Source organism: Pinus tabuliformis, chromosome 5_1 (genome assembly GCF_031772625.1).
Source record: "Pinus tabuliformis cultivar Carrire ecotype Pingquan chromosome 5_1, CPIR1, whole genome shotgun sequence".
Taxonomy (NCBI): domain Eukaryota; kingdom Viridiplantae; phylum Streptophyta; class Pinopsida; order Pinales; family Pinaceae; genus Pinus; species Pinus tabuliformis.
In genome coordinates, this window is record NC_142305.1 from 83,349,829 (window position 1) to 83,370,639 (window position 20,811).

Genomic DNA, 20,811 nt, shown 5'->3' on the forward strand with positions numbered 1-20,811 from the left:
GCAACACACATGAACACCATGATATAAGGTGGAAACCCAATGTGGGTGAAAACCACCTGCTGCAATTCGTTTCTATCTTCCTTTATTAAGAAACTTCTTTTACAATGTACTGGTGCAGTCCTTTACCAGCACGCAGGCTACAACCTGCAGAAGGCTACAACCTTCTCTCGTTCTCCAGACTCTCCTGGAAGGGAGTTCCAACCCCTTTTGCTCTTGTACTAGCTAAGATACTAGTACGTAGGCGCCGGCCTACAATCTTCTCTCCTCCAGGTACCACGTTTCATACATTTTCAGACTGGATACTCCTGAAGCACAACACTACAATCTGAAGGCCACGTTTCATCAAATTTTCATACTGGACCCATAAATATCATTGAAGCACAAAACAATCAATACTAGCATTATCAATCTCTGAATCACTGAAACACTGAAACCCTGTCAACAACACAGTCACCAGAACACAGAGCAGAACTCTGCAATAACGATCAGACCCGACTGTACCATCAAAATCATGCATCAGAGTGCATACGCTACTTGGAAGTGCCGAACCTGCGTGTATAGGCAACTTCATCAAGATGAACCAGCGTATATGTCATTAATCACTTATTCATAACATTGCTGCACTTCATGACTTCATACATAACCAGATCATGACATATACAAAGATAATATATGTGTTAGCACCCAGATCTAGTCCATCAGATCTCATAAATATGAGTCATTATGATCCTGATCCAATACTAGTTCTCATCCATCAATACTGAAGCTAAACACAAACATCCAAACAAGATATGCAGAATACTGACACCTTTAAGCTGTCATCAGAACCCTTCAACAACCAGAACCACCTGTAACTTCAAATATCATAGCTCAAAAGGTATACGCTACTATAATGAACTCAACCTGCGTACATACGCACTTACACCAAAGCCAACCCGCGTACAGATCTAAAAATATTTTCTTATAACTTTGCAGCTGTACCAGACATCAGTCATACTCATAACATTCATATTACATGCGTCAGTATGCAGATCTAGAATAAGCATAATCAACCATATAAAGATAGTTCATTTCAAACCATTTGATCCGGATCTCTCCTTAGATCTTGTTCTCCATCAACCGGTGAGATCCCTCCTTAGCTCAGATCAAGCAATGCATCATCAACCCATAACCTGCACACTGGATCTCATACTTCATCAGATATTCAAGACTTTCTTGATGCACTTGCCTAATGATCTTCTTCTCCTTTTATAGTCTTAGGCCTTGCTCAATACCACGGTCCAAAACCATAATAAATCAATACCAAGAGCCTAATACTTGGGATCAACACACTTGTCGAGATACCATGGTCCAAAACCATAGGTTCAAATACCGAGGAATAACTACCACGAACCAAAAGTAAGCTTTCCGACATGTACACGCTTTTTCGTGCATGAAACTGCGTGTATACCCTACTTGGTATATAGCGAACCTGCGTATACGCGACTTGGTATATAGTGAACCTGCTTGTATACCCTACTTGGTATATAGCGAACCTGTGTATACGCGACTTGGTATATAGTGAACCTGCGTGTATACCCTACTTGGTATATAGTGAACCTGCGTATATACTCTTCTTTCTTCATTCTTTGTAGTCTGATCATCAATTCTTTGCTACTGACCTGCTGCACTATAATCTGTCATTTTGCCATCAAGGACAACACTTGTCTCATAATGCCAACAATCTCCCCCTTTGGACTTGATGGCAAAGCTAACTTGTCATACTTAGAACTTGATCTTCTTATTCCTTTGAGCTGACCTGCATCCCATGCATTTAGTCACATCTGTAGATTGATCCAGTTATATGTAAGTGAGATGTTCTTCTATGAGAGGGTTGCCATCAAGTACAACACATGCATCATAATGCCAACAATCTCCCCCTTTGGACTTGATGGCAACAACACCAAATCACTCTCCCCCTTTGACATCAAGGGCAAAGGGTGGACCAAGATATTCTCTTTCCTTGATAAACATTTTGTTGTCCATACTCCCCCTGAGTACCTGCTGAAATTTCTGAATGAGCTCCCCCTTTGTATATGCCAAGGTGTACCAATCTGTCCATGCTCCCCCTGAGTACATGCTGAGTCTCTGCACTGCTGAAGTGTGCTATTCATGCTCCCACTGACTGTAGGCAAGATCTGCAAAAATATGTTCTACAAGAAGAACATGACTCTATCATAAATGACCTTCCTATCACCAAAGACTCATACATACATCCATCTCTCAACCAAGTGAGGATATACAAAAATTGACTCATCCACCCAACCAAGTGGGGATACATCAAAAGTTTACACATGATAAAACAAGAACATTACATCTTCATCCCAAGCATAGTGGGGAAACCAATATAGGCCGTTACATGACCTTGACACCATAAAAGAGATACATGACATAGAGACGAAATATCTAGAGCAAGACTTATGAAAGTCACCAATAACTGATAGCAGCAGCATCTGTCAAACACTTTTCAGATCAGCAACCATGATCTCCTTCTGTTCTCCATCTGCCTCTGTTCCACCTGAAACCAACAACAGCTGTGAACTAGAACCAAACGCTTCTAAGGTAATGCCAACAATGCATTATTAGAAGTTAATCTGCTTCCCCTGAACCTGTGCCAGATGGTCTCTGTCAGACCCATATCAGACTCTTCTCACCCAGAGTCTGGCCCACTGATTTTATTCAAATCAGCATATACGCGACTGTATCCACAGAAACTAGCGTATATACGCGGATACTCCTTGTGAAACTCGCGTACAACCAATTCCAGATCGGCAACCTGTAAATGTCCTGTAGAGAATAAGTCATCAACCTATAACAAGGTATGTCTGCATCAATTCAGAATTCAGAGTCATTCACATTATATCATGTGTGAAACCACCATAGCCATTTCATCAACATCAAGATCTACATTATCCAAGTATCATTACTTGGGAACATCTGCATCAATCAACATATGTAAGTATCAACTTATCATCATAAGAACTCATCATCATGTCTCCAACAAGGCAACTTGAGTAGTCATCCATGTATCAGCACTATGTATCTTGAGCTCAAGCTCTTTTGACAAAACTTCTTGATATCATCAACAGCAACAATCCTTATCCACATGAGTGCCTGCATCATAACTGTATGATCTTTATGCATATGACAATAGCAGTATATGAGTGACTCATCATCAAGTGAGGAAGATGTGTATTCAAGCTTTGTACTTCTCCTTATCCTTATGAAGATCACCATGTAAGCACCATATATGCATCATCAAAGAATCAACCATAAATCTGATCTGAATATCTACTATGTAACCCCAAGCATCATATGAGATTTTATCATAGACAACTCACAACCACATCATAGCAAGATATATCATTTAGCCATATAAGCATCATCACCAAGGACTATTAACCATAATGCCAACAATGAATTATTAAAGGCATATGCTCCCCCTCAACCTGTGCCATCTGTTAGATCTGATCATGCATATATCAGCAATAAGCATCAAGACATCATCATCATCAAGTTAGGATCAAAACACTTCTAGACATCTTACAAGTATCAAAACATTTCCACACATCCTCAGCAGACTGTAACTATTAACCAATAGAGCAGATAATAGACTGAATCATATCAGGTCCTTTTTCTAAGCCTGTCCCCACTGCTTTTCCTCAGACTGACATATACGCGACTTTGCAGTGTCTAACTCGCGTATATACGCGACTTCCCTTTATGGAACTTGCGTATGAGATTCAGGATACTGAATTTTTACACTTTCAGCTCCCTCTGAGTCTGTTATGTCTGTGCTGTGCTGTATCTGAGTACATTGTGCTGTGCCACATCTTTCTGACTATACTTCCTTCTTCTTCCATATCTTCAAGTGTGATGATGTTTTCTCCTTTTGGTGTGATGTTCGTCCTTTGTTTCTGCATTCCTTTGCTATATGTCCAAGCTTGTTACATGCATAACATCTTACATGTTTCATATTCCTCCTGTAGCAATCAGCAACTTTATGACCAAACATATTGCAAGCAAAGCAATATCCATTAAAGTACCTTGAATGTGATGATCTTTCTGCATGATGGTCTTGAACTCTTCTTCTTCTACATCTGGCTGCAACATGTCCAAGATTATGACATACATAACATTCAACATTATTCATAGGAGGAGTAAAAGATTTTCTTTGAAGAATTTCTTTCCTTGGTTGATGATGAGATTGACCTTTCATCTCCTTGTTGATCATTTTGGATTTCTCTTTATAGTTCCTTGCCTCACCTTGTGAACTAGATTCACCTTCAACAGATTCATGAAAACCAAGACCAGTCTTGATAGCAGGAGACCTTTGACTATTAAGAATATCATCCAAGGCTTTAGTACTATCTTGAAATCGCAACAGTTTATCCTTTTCTTCTAATTTACTTTTCAAGATATTTACCTCAACTTGAAGTTGTTCTTCCTTTTCAAGATATTGCTTCTTCATGTCTTCTTCAGCTTTCCTTCCTTCTTCCAACTGATGCCTTAGTTTGAGAATCTCCTTTTCTTGTTCTTCATTCAGATCCTGCTGCATTTGACGAATTCTGAAGGCACATTCTAGCTGAGATTTTAAGCTGACAACTTCGTTTACCTGTTTTTCATTAGCTTGGAGTAGATCTTTATTCTGCTTCTTTGATTCTTCAAGATCTTCCTTTAGCGAGCGGATCGTGGCTTCAAGACTTTCATAGTAACTTGATCTATCTCTGAGTTTCTTGATGGTTGTGCTCCTTTCATTGACTTCATCTCTTAGAGATGTTACTTCATTCTGCAACATTTGATATTTGTCCTTGAATAACTCTCGTTGAGCCTTTAGTCTAGTAACAGCTTCTTTGAGGGCACCACTCTTTACGTTCAGAAGTCTTTCTTGTTCACTAATTTTGTTTGTCAGCCTGTTAAATTCTGCCTCTATTTGATATCCTTCTTCCTCACCCATAAGAGCACATTCAGTTGTTTCGTTATCACTTCCATCTTTTCCAAATGGATAGATAGCTGGAGCATCAGAGGATAGCAAATTCATACCTGATAGTTCATCTTCATTTTGAAATGATTCTGAATCTGAAGAGCTTCTTATACCTAATCCCCAATCGATTCTCCCACTGTCATAGTTCTTCTGAGATGTCTTCTTCTTCTTAGGTGCTTTCTTCTTAAGCTTCTTTCCCATAGTTCCACGGATCTCCTTCAAGCGATCAAGCTTCTACCAAAGGACCTGCTCTGATACCAATTGTTGGAAATAATACTGAGAGGGGGGGGGTGAATCAGTATTATCAGATCAATAAAACTTTTTCATTTTCATACTTCAGAATCATATACGCTACTTCAGTTAAGTATACCCGCGTATATACGCTACTGTGTCTATTGCAACTAGCGTATAACCATTAAACTCATGATTCAGTTATGTGATCTTCAATGGATGCATCAGAACATTATTAGCCATATTAACAGTCAACAGTAGCAGTAAAACAGATAGATCAACACACATAAGCAACACACATGAACACCATGATATAAGGTGGAAACCCAATGTGGGTGAAAACCACCTGCTGCAATTCGTTTCTATCTTCCTTTATTAAGAAACTTCTTTTACAATGTACTGGTGCAGTCCTTTACCAGCACGCAGGCTACAACCTGCAGAAGGCTACAACCTTCTCTCGTTCTCCAGACTCTCCTGGAAGGGAGCTCCAACCCCCTTTGCTCTTGTACTAGCTAAGATACTAGTACGTAGGCGCCGGCCTACAATCTTCTCTCCTCCAGGTACCACGTTTCATACATTTTCAGACTGGATACTCCTGAAGCACAACACTACAATCTGAAGGCCACGTTTCATCAAATTTTCATACTGGACCCATAAATATCATTGAAGCACAAAACAATCAATACTAGCATCATCAATCTCTGAATCACTGAAACACTGAAACCCTGTCAACAACACAGTCACCAGAACACAGAGCAGAACTCTGCAATAACAATCAGAACCAACTGTACCATCAAAATCATGCATCAGAGTGCATACGCTACTTGGAAGTGCCGAACCTGCGTGTATACGCAACTTCATCAAGATGAACCAGCGTATATGTCATTAATCACTTATTCATAACTTTGCTGCACTTCCTGACTTCATACATAACCAGATCATGACATATACAAAGATAATATATGTGTTAGCACCCAGATCTAGTCCATCAGATCTCATAAATATGAGTCATTATGATCCTGATCCAATACTAGTTCTCATCCATCAATACTGAAGCTAAACACAAACATCCAAACAAGATATGCAGAATACTGACACCTTTAAGCTGTCATCAGAACCCTTCAACAACCAGAACCACCTGTAACTTCAAATATCATAGCTCAAAAGGTATACGCTACTATAATGAACTCAACCTGCGTACATACGCACTTACACCAAAGCCAACCCGCGTACAGATCTAAAAATATTTTCTTATAACTTTGCAGCTGTACGAGACATCAGTCATACTCATAACATTCATATTACATGCGTCAGTATGCAGATCTAGAATAAGCATAATCAACCATATAAAGATAGTTCATTTCAAACCATTTGATCCGAATCTCTCCTTAGATCTTGTTCTCCATCAACCGGTGAGATCCCTCCTTAGCTCAGATCAAGCAATGCATCATCAACCCATAACCTGCACACTGGATCTCATACTTCATCAGATATTCAAGACTTTCTTGATGCACTTGCCTAATGATCTTCTTCTCCTTTTATAGTCTTAGGCCTTGCTCAATACCACGGTCCAAAACCATAATAAATCAATACCAAGAGCCTAATACTTGGGATCAACACACTTGTCGAGATACCATGGTCCAAAACCATAGGTTCAAATACCGAGGACTAACTACCACGGACCAAAAGTAAGCTTTCCGACATGTACGCGCTTTTCCGTGCATGAAACTGCGTGTATACCCTACTTGGTATATAGCGAACCTGCGTATACGCGACTTGGTATATAGTGAACCTGCTTGTATACCCTACTTGGTATATAGCGAACCTGCATATACGCGACTTGGTATATAGTGAACCTGCGTGTATACCCTACTTGGTATATAGTGAACCTGCGTATATACTCTTCTTTCTTCATTCTTTGTAGTCTGATCATCAATTCTTTGCTACTGACCTGCTGCACTATAATCTGTCATTTTTCCATCAAGGACAACACTTGTCTCATAATGCCAACAATCTCCCCCTTTGGACTTGATGGCAAAGCTAACTTGTCATACTTAGAACTTGATCTTCTTATTCCTTTGAGCTGACCTGCATCCCATGCATTTAGTCACATCTGTAGATTGATCCAGTTATATGTAAGTGAGATGTTCTTCTATGAGAGGGTTGCCATCAAGTACAACACATGCATCATAATGCCAACAATCTCCCCCTTTGGACTTGATGGCAACAACACCAAATCACTCTCCCCCTTTGACATCAAGGGCAAAGGGTGGACCAAGATATTCTCTTTCCTTGATAAACATTTTGTTGTCCATACTCCCCCTGAGTACCTGCTGAAATTTCTGAATGAGCTCCCCCTTTGTATATGCCAAGGTGTACCAATCTGTCCATGCTCCCCCTGAGTACATGCTGAGTCTCTGCACTGCTGAAGTGTGCTATTCATGCTCCCACTGACTGTAGGCAAGATCTGCAAAAATATGTTCTACAAGAAGAACATGACTCTATCATAAATGACCTTCCTATCACCAAAGACTCATACATACATCCATCTCTCAACCAAGTGAGGATATACAAAAATTGACTCATCCACCCAACCAAGTGGGGATACATCAAAAGTTTACACATGATAAAACAAGAACATTACATCTTCATCCCAAGCATAGTGGGGAAACCAATATAGGCCGTTACATGACCTTGACACCATAAAAGAGATACATGACATAGAGACGAAATATCTAGAGCAAGACTTATGAAAGTCACCAATAACTGATAGCAGCAGCATCTGTCAAACACTTTTCAGATCAGCAACCATGATCTCCTTCTGTTCTCCATCTGCCTCTGTTCCACCTGAAACCAACAACAGCTGTGAACTAGAACCAAAAGCTTCTAAGGTAATGCCAACAATGCATTATTAGAAGTTAATCTGCTCCCCCTGAACCTGTGCCAGATGGTCTCTGTCAGACCCATATCAGACTCTTCTCACCTAGAGTCTGGCCCACTGATTTTATTCAAACCAGCATATACGCGACTGTATCCACAGAAACTAGCGTATATACGCGGATACTCCTTGTGAAACTCGCGTACAACCAATTCCAGATCGGCAACCTGTAAATGTCCTGTAGAGAATAAGTCATCAACCTATAACAAGGTATGTCTGCATCAATTCAGAATTCAGAGTCATTCACATTATATCATGTGTGAAACCACCATAGCCATTTCATCAACATCAAGATCTACATTATCCAAGTATCATTACTTGGGAACATCTGCATCAATCAACATATGTAAGTATCAACTTATCATCATAAGAACTCATCATCATGTCTCCAACAAGGCAACTTTGAGTAGTCATCCATGTATCAGCACTATGTATCTTGAGCTCAAGCTCTTTTGACAAAACTTCTTGATATCATCAACAGCAACAATCCTTATCCACATGAGTGCCTGCATCATAACTGTATGATCTTTATGCATATGACAACAGCAGTATATGAGTGACTCATCATCAAGTGAGGAAGATGTGTATTCAAGCTTTGTACTTCTCCTTATCCTTATGAAGATCACCATGTAAACACCATATATGCATCATCAAAGAATCAACCATAAATCTGATCTGAATATCTACTATGTAACCCCAAGCATCATATGAGATTTTATCATAGACAACTCACAACCACATCATAGCAAGATATATCATTTAGCCATATAAGCATCATCACCAAGGACTATTAACCATAATGCCAACAATGAATTATTAAAGGCATATGCTCCCCCTCAACCTGTGCCATCTGTTAGATCTGATCATGCATATATCAGCAATAAGCATCAAGACATCATCATCATCAAGTTAGGATCAAAACACTTCTAGACATCTTACAAGTATCAAAACATTTCCACACATCCTCAGCAGACTGTAACTATTAACCAATAGAGCAGATAATAGACTGAATCATATCAGGTCCTTTTTCTGAGCCTGTCCCCACTGCTTTTCCTCAGACTGACATATACGCGACTTTGCAGTGTCTAACTCGCGTATATACGCGACTTCCCTTTATGGAACTTGCGTATGAGATTCAGGATACTGAAGTTTTACACTTTCAGCTCCCTCTGAGTCTGTTATGTCTGTGCTGTGCTGTATCTGAGTACATTGTGCTGTGCCACATCTTTCTGACTGTACTTCCTTCTTCTTCCATATCTTCAAGTGTGATGATGTTTTCTCCTTTTGGTGTGATGTTCGTCCTTTGTTCCTGCATTCCTTTGCTATATGTCCAAGCTTGTTACATGCATAACATCTTACATGTTTCATATTCCTCCTGTAGCAATCAGCAGCTTTGTGACCAAACATATTGCAAGCAAAGCAATATCCATTAAAGTACCTTGAATGTGATGATCTTTCTGCATGATGGTCTTGAACTCTTCTTCTTCTACATCTGGCTGCAACATGTCCAAGATTATGACATACATAACATTCAACATTATTCATAGGAGGAGTAAAAGATTTTCTTTGAAGAATTTCTTTCCTTGGTTGATGATGAGATTGACCTTTCATCTCCTTGTTGATCATTTTGGATTTCTCTTTATAGTTCCTTGCCTCACCTTGTGAACTAGATTCACCTTCAACAGATTCATGAAAACCAAGACCAGTCTTGATAGCAGGAGACCTTTGACTATTAAGAATATCATCCAAGGCTTTAGTACTATCTTGAAATCGCAACAGTTTATCCTTTTCTTCTAATTTACTTTTCAAGATATTTACCTCAACTTGAAGTTGTTCTTCCATTTCAAGATATTGCTTTTTCATGTCTTCTTCAACTTTCCTTCCTTCTTCCAACTGATGCCTTAGTTTGAGAATCTCCTTTTCTTGTTCTTCATTCAGATCCTGCTGCATTTGACGAATTCTGAAGGCACATTCTAGCTGAGATTTTAAGCTGACAACTTCGTTTACCTGTTTTTCATTAGCTTGGAGTAGATCTTTATTCTGCTTCTTTGATTCTTCAAGATCTTCCTTTAGCGAGCGGATCGTGGCTTCAAGACTTTCATAGTAACTTGATCTATCTCTGAGTTTCTTGATGGTTGTGCTCCTTTCATTGACTTCATCTCTTAGAGATGTTACTTCATTCTGCAACTTTTGATATTTGTCCTTGAATAACTCTCGTTGAGCCTTTAGTCTAGTAACAGCTTCTTTGAGGGCACCACTCTTTACGTTCAGAAGTCTTTCTTGTTCACTAATTTTGTTTGTCAGCCTGTTAAATTCTGCCTCTATTTGATATCCTTCTTCCTCACCCATAAGAGCACATTCAGTTGTTTCGTTATCACTTCCATCTTTTCCAAATGGATAGATAGCTGGAACATCAGAGGATAGCAAATTCATACCTGATAGTTCATCTTCATTTTGAAATGATTCTGAATCTGAAGAGCTTCTTATACCTAATCCCCAATCGATTCTCCCACTGTCATAGTTCTTCTGGGATGTCTTCTTCTTCTTAGGTGCTTTCTTCTTAAGCTTCTTTCCCATAGTTCCACGGATCTCCTTCAAGCGATCAAGCTTCTACCAAAGGACCTGCTCTGATACCAATTGTTGGAAATAATACTGAGAGGGGGGGGGGGTGAATCAGTATTATCAGATCAATAAAACTTTTTCATTTTCATACTTCAGAATCATATACGCTACTTCAGTTAAGTATACCCGCGTATATACGCTACTGTGTCTATTGCAACTAGCGTATAACCATTAAACTCATGATTCAGTTATGTGATCTTCAATGGATGCATCAGAACATTATTAGCCATATTAACAGTCAACAGTAGCAGTAAAACAGATAGATCAACACACATAAGCAACACACATGAACACCATGATATAAGGTGGAAACCCAATGTGGGTGAAAACCACCTGCTGCAATTCGTTTCTATCTTCCTTTATTAAGAAACTTCTTTTACAATGTACTGGTGCAGTCCTTTACCAGCACGCAGGCTACAACCTGCAGAAGGCTACAACCTTCTCTCGTTCTCCAGACTCTCCTGGAAGGGAGTTCCAACCCCTTTTGCTCTTGTACTAGCTAAGATACTAGTACGTAGGCGCCGACCTACAATCTTCTCTCCTCCAAGTACCACGTTTCATACATTTTCAGACTGGATACTCCTGAAGCACAACACTACAATCTGAAGGCCACGTTTCATCAAATTTTCATACTGGACCCATAAATATCATTGAAGCACAAAACAATCAATACTAGCATTATCAATCTTTGAATCACTGAAACACTGAAACCCTGTCAACAACACAGTCACCAGAACACAGAGCAGAACTCTGCAATAACGATCAGACCCGACTGTACGATCAAAATCATGCATCAGAGTGCATACGCTACTTGGAAGTGCCGAACCTGCGTGTATACGCAACTTCATCAAGATGAACCAGCGTATATGTCATTAATCACTTATTCATAACATTGCTGCACTTCATGACTTCATACATAACCAGATCATGACATATACAAAGATAATATATGTGTTAGCACCCAGATCTAGTCCATAAGATCTCATAAATATGAGTCATTATGATCCTGATCCAATACTAGTTCTCATCCATCAATACTGAAGCTAAACACAAACATCCAAACAAGATATGCAGAATACTGACACCTTTAAGCTGTCATCAGAACCCTTCAACAACCAGAATCACCTGTAACTTCAAATATCATAGCTCAAAAGGTATACGCTACTATAATGAACTCAACCTGCGTACATACGCACTTACACCAAAGCCAACCCGCGTACAGATCTAAAAATATTTTCTTATAACTTTGCAGCTGTACGAGACATCAGTCATACTCATAACATTCATATTACATGCGTCAGTATGCAGATCTAGAATAAGCATAATCAACCATATAAAGATAGTTCATTTCAAACCATTTGATCCGGATCTCTCCTTAGATCTTGTTCTCCATCAACCGGTGAGATCCCTCCTTAGCTCAGATCAAGCAATGCATCATCAACCCATAACCTGCACACTGGATCTCATACTTCATCAGATATTCAAGACTTTCTTGATGCACTTGCCTAATGATCTTCTTCTCCTTTTATAGTCTTAGGCCTTGCTCAATACCACGGTCCAAAACCATAATAAATCAATACCAAGAGCCTAATACTTGGGATCAACACACTTGTCGAGATACCATGGTCCAAAACCATAGGTTCAAATACCGAGGAATAACTACCACGGACCAAAAGTAAGCTTTCCGACATGTACGCGCTTTTCCGTGCATGAAACTGCGTGTATACCCTACTTGGTATATAGCGAACCTGCGTATACGCGACTTGGTATATAGTGAACCTGCTTGTATACCCTACTTGGTATATAGCGAACCTGCATATATGCGACTTGGTATATAGTGAACCTGCGTGTATACCCTACTTGGTATATAGTGAACCTGCGTATATACTCTTCTTTCTTCATTCTTTGTAGTCTGATCATCAATTCTTTGCTACTGACCTGCTGCACTATAATCTGTCATTTTGCCATCAAGGACAACACTTGTCTCATAATGCCAACAATCTCCCCCTTTGGACTTGATGGCAAGGCTAACTTGTGATACTTAGAACTTGATCTTCTTATTCCTTTGAGCTGACCTGCATCCCATGCATTTAGTCACATCTGTAGATTGATCCAGTTATATGTAAGTGAGATGTTCTTCTATGAGAGGGTTTCCATCAAGTACAACACATGCATCATAATGCCAACAATCTCCCCCTTTTGACTTGATGGCAACAACACCAAATCACTCTCCCCCTTTGACATCAACGACAAAGGGTGGACCAAGATATTCTCTTTCCTTGATAAACATTTTGTTGTCCATACTCCCCCTGAGTACCTGCTGAAATTTCTGAATGAGCTCCCCCTTTGTATATGCCAAGGTGTACCAATCTGTCCATGCTCCACCTGAGTACATGCTGAGTCTCTGCACTGCTGAAGTGTGCTATTCATGCTCCCAATGACTGTAGGCAAGATCTGCAAAAATATGTTCTACAAGAAGAACATGACTCTATCATAAATGACCTTCCTATCACCAAAGACTCATACATACATCCATCTCTCAACCAAGTGAGGATATACAAAAAAAAATGACTCATCCACCCAACCAAGTGGGGATACATCAAAAGTTTACACATGATGAAACAAGAACATTACATCTTCATCCCAAGCATAATGGGGAAACCAATATAGGCCGTTACATGACCTTGACACCATAAAAGAGATACATGACATAGAGACGAAATATCTAGAGCAAGACTTATGAAAGTCACCAATAACTGATAGCAGCAGCATCTGTCAAACACTTTTCAGATCAGCAACCATGATCTCCTTCTGTTCTCCATCTACCTCTGTTCCACCTGAAACCAACAACAGCTGTGAACTAAAACCAAACGCTTCTAAGGTAATGCCAACAATGCATTATTAGAAGTTAATCTGCTTCCCCTGAACCTGTGCCAGATGGTCTTTTTCAGACCCATATCAGACTCTTCTCACCCAAAGTCTGGGCCACTGATTTTATTCAAATCAGCATATACGCGACTGTATCCACAGAAACTAGCGTATATACGCGGATACTCCTTGTGAAACTCGCGTACAACCAATTCCAGATCGACAACCTGTAAATTTCCTGTAGAGAATAAGTCATCAACCTATAACAAGGTATGTCTGCATCAATTCAGAATTCAGAGTCATTCACATTATATCATGTGTGAAACCACCATAGCCATTTCATCAACATCAAGATCTACATTATCCAAGTATCATTACTTGGGAACATCTGAATCAATCAACATATGTAAGTATCAACTTATCATCATAAGAACTCATCATCATGTCTCCAACAAGGAAACTTTGAGTAGTCATGCATGTATCAGCACTATGTATCTTGAGCTCAAGCTCTTTTGACAAAACTTCTTGATATCATCAACAGCAACAATCCTTATCCACATGAGTGCCTGCATCATAACTGTATGATCTTTATGCATATGACAATAGCAGTATATGAGTGACTCATCATCAAGTGAGGAAGATGTGTATTCAAGCTTTGTACTTCTCCTTATCCTTATGAAGATCACCATGTAAACACCATATATGAATCATCAAAGAATCAACCATAAATCTGATCTGAATATCTACTATGTAACCCCAAGCATCATATGAGATTTTATCATAGACAACTCACAACCACATCATAGCAAGATATATTGTTTAGCCATATAAGCATCATCACCAAGGACTATTAACCATAATGCCAACAATGAATTATTAAAGGCATATGCTCCCCCTCAACCTGTGCCATCTGTTAGATCTGATCATGCATATATCAGCAATAAGCATCAAGACATCATCATCATCAAGTTAGGATAAAAACACTTCTAGACATCTTACAAGTATCAAAACATTTCCACACATCCTCAGCAGACTGTAACTATTAACCAATAGAGCAGATAATAGACTGAATCATATTAGGTCCTTTTTCTAAGCCTGTCCCCACTGCTTTTCCTCAGACTGACATATACCCGACTTTGCAGTGTCTAACTCACGTATATACGCGGCTTTCCTTTATGGAACTTGCGTATGAGATTCAGGATACTAAATTTTTACATTTTCAGCTCCCTCTGAGTCTGTTATGTCTGTGCTGTGCTGTATCTGAGTACATTGTGCTGTGCCACATCTTTCTGACTGTACTTCCTTCTTCTTCCATATCTTCAAGTGTGATGATGTTTTCTCCTTTTGGTGTGATGTTCGTCCTTTGTTTCTGCATTCCTTTGCTATATGTCCAAGCTTGTTACATGCATAACATCTTACATGTTTGATATTCCTCGTGTAGCAATCAGCAGCTTTATGACCAAACATATTGCAAGCAAAGCAATATCCATTAAAGTACCTTGAATGTGATGATCTTTCTGCATGATGGTCTTGAACTCTTCTTCTTCTACATCTGGCTGCAACATGTCCAAGATTATGACATACATAACATTCAACATTATTCATAGGAGGAGTAAAAGATTTTCTTTGAAGAATTTCTTTCCTTGGTTGATGATGAGATTGACCTTTCATCTCCTTGTTGATCATTTTGGATTTCTCTTTATAGTTCCTTGCCTCACCTTGTGAACTAGATTCACCTTCAACAGATTCATGAAAACGAAGACCAGTCTTGATAGCAGGACACCTTTGACTATTAAGAATATCATCCAAGGCTTTAGTACTATCTTGAAATTGCAACAGTTTATCCTTTTCTTCTAATTTACTTTTCAAGATATTTACCTCAACTTGAAGTTGTTCTTCCTTTTCAAGATATTGCTTCTTCATGTCTTCTTCAACTTTCCTTCCTTCTTCCAACTGATGCCTTAGTTTGAGAATCTCCTTTTCTTGTTCTTCATTCAGATCCCGCTACATTTGACGAATTCTAAAGGCACATTCTAGCTGAGATTTTAAGCTGACAACTTCGTTTACCTGTTTTTCATTAGCTTGGAGTAGATCTTTATTCTGCTTCTTTGATTCTTCAAGATCTTCCTTTAGCGAGCAGATCGTGGCTTCAAGACTTTCATAGTAACTTGATCTATCTCTGAGTTTCTTGATGGTTGTGCTCCTTTCATTGACTTCATCTCTTAGAGATGTTACTTCATTCTGCAACTTTTGATATTTGTCCTTGAATAACTCTCGTTGAGCCTTTAGTCTAGTAACAGCTTCTTTGAGGGCACCACTCTTTACGTTCATAAGTCTTTCTTGTTCACTAATTTTGTTTGTGAGCCTGTTAAATTCTGCCTCTATTTGATATCCTTCTACCTCACCCATAAGAGCACATTCAGTTGTTTCGTTATCACTTCCATCTTTTCCAAATGGATAGATAGCTGGAGCATCAGAGGATAGCAAATTCATACCTGATAGTTCATCTTCATTTTGAAATGATTCTGAATCTGAAGAGCTTCTTATACCTAATCCCCAATCAATTCTCCCACTGTCATAGTTCCTCTGAGATGTCTTCTTCTTCTTAGGTGCTTTCTTCTTAAGCTTCTTTCCCATAGTTCCACGGATCTCCTTCAAGCGATCAAGCTTCTACGAAAGGACCCACTCTGATACCAATTGTTGGAAATTATACTGAGAGGGGGGGGGGGGTGAATCAGTATTATCAGATCAATAATTTTTTTTCATTTTCATACTTCATAATCATATACGCTACTTCAGTTAAGTATACCCGCATATATACGCTACTGTGTCTATTGCAACTAGCATATAACCATTAAACTCATGATTCAGTTATGTGATCTTCAATGGATGCATCAGAACATTATTAGCCATATTAACAGTCAACAGTAGCAGTAAAACAGATAGATCAACACACATAAGCAACACACATGAACACCATGATATAAGGTGGAAACCCAATGTGGGTGAAAACCACCTGCTGCAATTCGTTTCTATCTTCCTTTATTAAGAAACTTCTTTTACAATGTACTGGTGCAGTCCTTTACCAGCACGCAGGCTACAACTTGCAGAAGGCTACAACCTTCTCTCGTTCTCCAGACTCTCCTGGAAGGGAGTTCCAACCCCTTTTGCTCTTGTACTAGCTAAGATACTAGTACGTAGGCGCCGGCCTACAATCTTCTCTCCTCCAGGTACCACGTTTCATACATTTTCAGACTGGATACTCCTGAAGCACAACACTACAATCTGAAGGCCACGTTTCATCAAATTTCATACTGGACCCATAAATATCATTGAAGCACAAAACAATCAATACTAGCATTATCAATCTCTGAATCACTGAAACACTGAAACCCTGTCAACAACACAGTCACCAGAACACAGAGCAAAACTCTGCAATAACGATCAGACCCGACTGTACCATCAAAATCATGCATCAGAGTGCATACGCTACTTGGAAGTGCCGAACCTGCGTGTATAGGCAACTTCATCAAGATGAACCAGCGTATATGTCATTAATCACTTATTCATAACATTGCTGCACTTCATGACTTCATACATAACCAGATCATGACATATACAAAGATAATATATGTGTTAGCACCCAGATCTAGTCCATAAGATCTCATAAATATGAGTCATTATGATCCTGATCCAATACTAGTTCTCATCCATCAATACTGAAGCTAAACACAAACATCCAAACAAGATATGCAGAATACTGACACCTTTAAGCTGTCATCAGAACCCTTCAACAACCAGAACCACCTGTAACTTCAAATATCATAGCTCAAAAGGTATACGCTACTATAATGAACTCAACCTGCGTACATACGCACTTACACCAAAGCCAACCCGCGTACAGATCTAAAAATATTTTCTTATAACTTTGCAGCTGTACGAGACATCAGTCATACTCATAACATTCATATTACATGCGTCAGTATGCAGATCTAGAATAAGCATAATCAACCATATAAAGATAGTTCATTTCAAACCATTTGATCCGGATCTCTCCTTAGATCTTGTTCTCCATCAACCGGTGAGATCCCTCCTTAGCTCAGATCAAGCAATGCATCATCAACCCATAACCTGCACACTAGATCTCATACTTCATCAGATATTCAAGACTTTCTTGATGCACTTGCCTAATGATCTTCTTCTCCTTTTATAGTCTTAGGCCTTGCTCAATACCACGGTCCAAAACCATAATAAATCAATACCAAGAGCCTAATACTTGGGATCAACACACTTGTCGAGATACCATGGTCCAAAACCATAGGTTCAAATACCAAGGAATAACTACCACAAACCAAAAGTAAGCTTTCCAACATGTACGCGCTTTTCCGTGCATGAAACTGCGTGTATACCCTACTTGGTATATAGCGAACCTGCGTATACGCGACTTGGTACATAGTGAACCTGCTTGTATACCCTACTTGGTATATAGCGAACCTGCGTATACGCGACTTGGTATATAGTGAACCTGCGTGTATACCCTACTTGGTATATAGTGAACCTGCGTATATACTCTTCTTTCTTCATTCTTTGTAGTCTGATCATCAATTCTTTGCTACTGACCTGCTGCACTATAATCTGTCATTTTGCCATCAAGGACAACACTTGTCTCATAATGCCAACAACTACATGGGTACAACAATATAATAAGGGGGTTGTACTAATAACAATAGGGGGTTACACTAGTAGTATAGAGGCTTAACAGGGAGGACTTTGGAAGTCTCAAATACCTTGGAATGATTGTCCAAGACTGTTTGGAGGTTTGGAGAAATAGATGATTTCGACGTGGGAACCTCTAGCAAACATAATTGTGCTATTACGCCTCGTTGTTCTTTCTTTAGAAGCTTTGTCATTCTGTTAGAGTTGATTATCTTTCCTAGTTCCTTGCGATACCCCTTAATTCAACTTCCTTTCCTTCTGAACAAAATTTCATGAAAAGTTCTTGAAAATTAAAAGCTATTGTACCCAAGGATTGTAGCCATTGGACTCCTAGTACAACATCAACACCACCCATTGGAATGGAAATAATTGGGCTATTCAATACATATTCTCCCTTGGATAATTTGATATTATGGCAATTTCTAGAGAAATTTATGGTTCCTCCACTTGCTACCATCACTTGACACTTTGGTGCTAGATATAGGAAGAAATTCAATTCCTTGGCTATCTTACAATGAATAAAATTATGGGTATTTCCCGAATCAATCAACACTGTTACCTTTTCCTTCTTGATATGACCTTCTATCTTGATAGTTTGAGGAGTGATAATTCCAGCTAATGCATTACAAGATATGATCAGATTCATTTCTTCTTTCTCTAGGGTTTGTTCCTGGTGTATTTCCTCTTCTTTTGATGTTTCTTGTTCCTTTTCTTCCTCCTCTTCACAATCTATGTAAAATAATTTCTTCTCATCATACTTATGACCTTTAGTGTATTTATTATCACAACTGTAACAAAGCCATTTTTCTCTTTTTTCTTCGAATTGTTGTGGTGTCAACCTTGTAGGTTGTGGAAGGCTAGGGGCAACAACACTTCCATCTTTATAGTTGTGAGTGGCAGGCTTCCTTATTGCCATAATTTTTCTTTCCATTTTTCTTTCCAACCTGAATGCATTCTCCAATGAATCAACTTCCCAAAGGTGAACCTCATGTTGAATGTTATCCTTTAAAGTCCCTATGAACACATCAATCCTATCTTCCTCTGGAATATCTCTTACCCTTATATTCAATTTTTGGAAGTCTTCAATGTGCTCCATCATTGAACCCTTTTGTTTGAGATTTATAAATTGGCTAAAAAAGGTGTTGCTTTTTGTATCCTCATAATGTGCTATCATTTCTTCCGTAAAAATTGCCCAAGTGACAATTTGTTTGCGAGAGCAAAGCCATTGATACCATACAAATTGATTTGGTTCAAAATATAAAGTTGCATTGCGTACCTTTTGTGTGTTTTGCACATTATGGAGATCGAAATATTGCTCCATCTGTAGTATCCATGTTACGGAATCCTTGCCATCAAACTTCCTGATATCAATCTTTGGAGCATGGTGGGTCTTCAATCCAACATTAGAGTCTATGAAATCATGATTAACATTTATTTTGTTCTCATCATGAGTTTCCTTTACTACCCTTTCACCATTAGTAAACATTTCTTGTAGCAACTTTGTCAAATCTGTCTTCAAATCTTCTATTTTGCTTTCCGTCTTAGTTTCCACGTCATTCATCTTAGCTTCCATGACTTTCTTTAAACCATCCATATTATATTCCATTCCATCCATCTTAGCTTCCATGCATTTCTTTAAACCATCCATCTTAGCTTTAGTTACTTTTTGTGAGAGTGAATTTTGTCGCACTTGGTCTTGTAATTTTGATATATCATGTTGCATTTTTTCATCTTCTTCATGAGTCATGCTAGAGCTTTTAGGTTGCTTATTAGGTGTTTCCATTTTCTTTCTTCGGGGCATCAATTAATGATAATTTTGCTTCACTATGACCTTTGAATTCCTTCAAACTAATTTTTCAAACCAAACTTATGCAAAATTTTAAAAAAACTACACACCGTTTTTCACTTTGTAGGAGCTCAATACTGAATTTTATGTATCTCTGAAATTTCAGATCTCCAAGGTCTGAACTTGCACAATGTGGTAGCCCTCTGAGTCCTTTTTCCAATGCCACCATTCTGATCAAAATTGGATTCTCCAAGAAAGAGTTATGCCCAATCACCCAAGATGACTTGATTATACACTTTTTCAGTAGAGCGAACTTGTATGGAGTGCCACATGTCACTGTTTCAACCTTCGAACCTGAAAATGATGCAAAGAAAACTATATTCCGTCTTATTTTTGTAACCTCTTATGAATTTTCAATCTAATACTCGGAGAGAAAGTTATGACGATTTTCCCAAGGTCACATGTTTGGGATGTAATTCTGGAGCCTGCAAAAACCCTAACTTACTTAGATCATATCTTCGCAAATATAGCGAGACAAGATCTGAAATTCAGACCCAAGTATCATCGAGATTTCAGCTCAAATGGGTTTTTTTAGCTTTTGAAACGTCGCAAAAAAAGATTATAGCA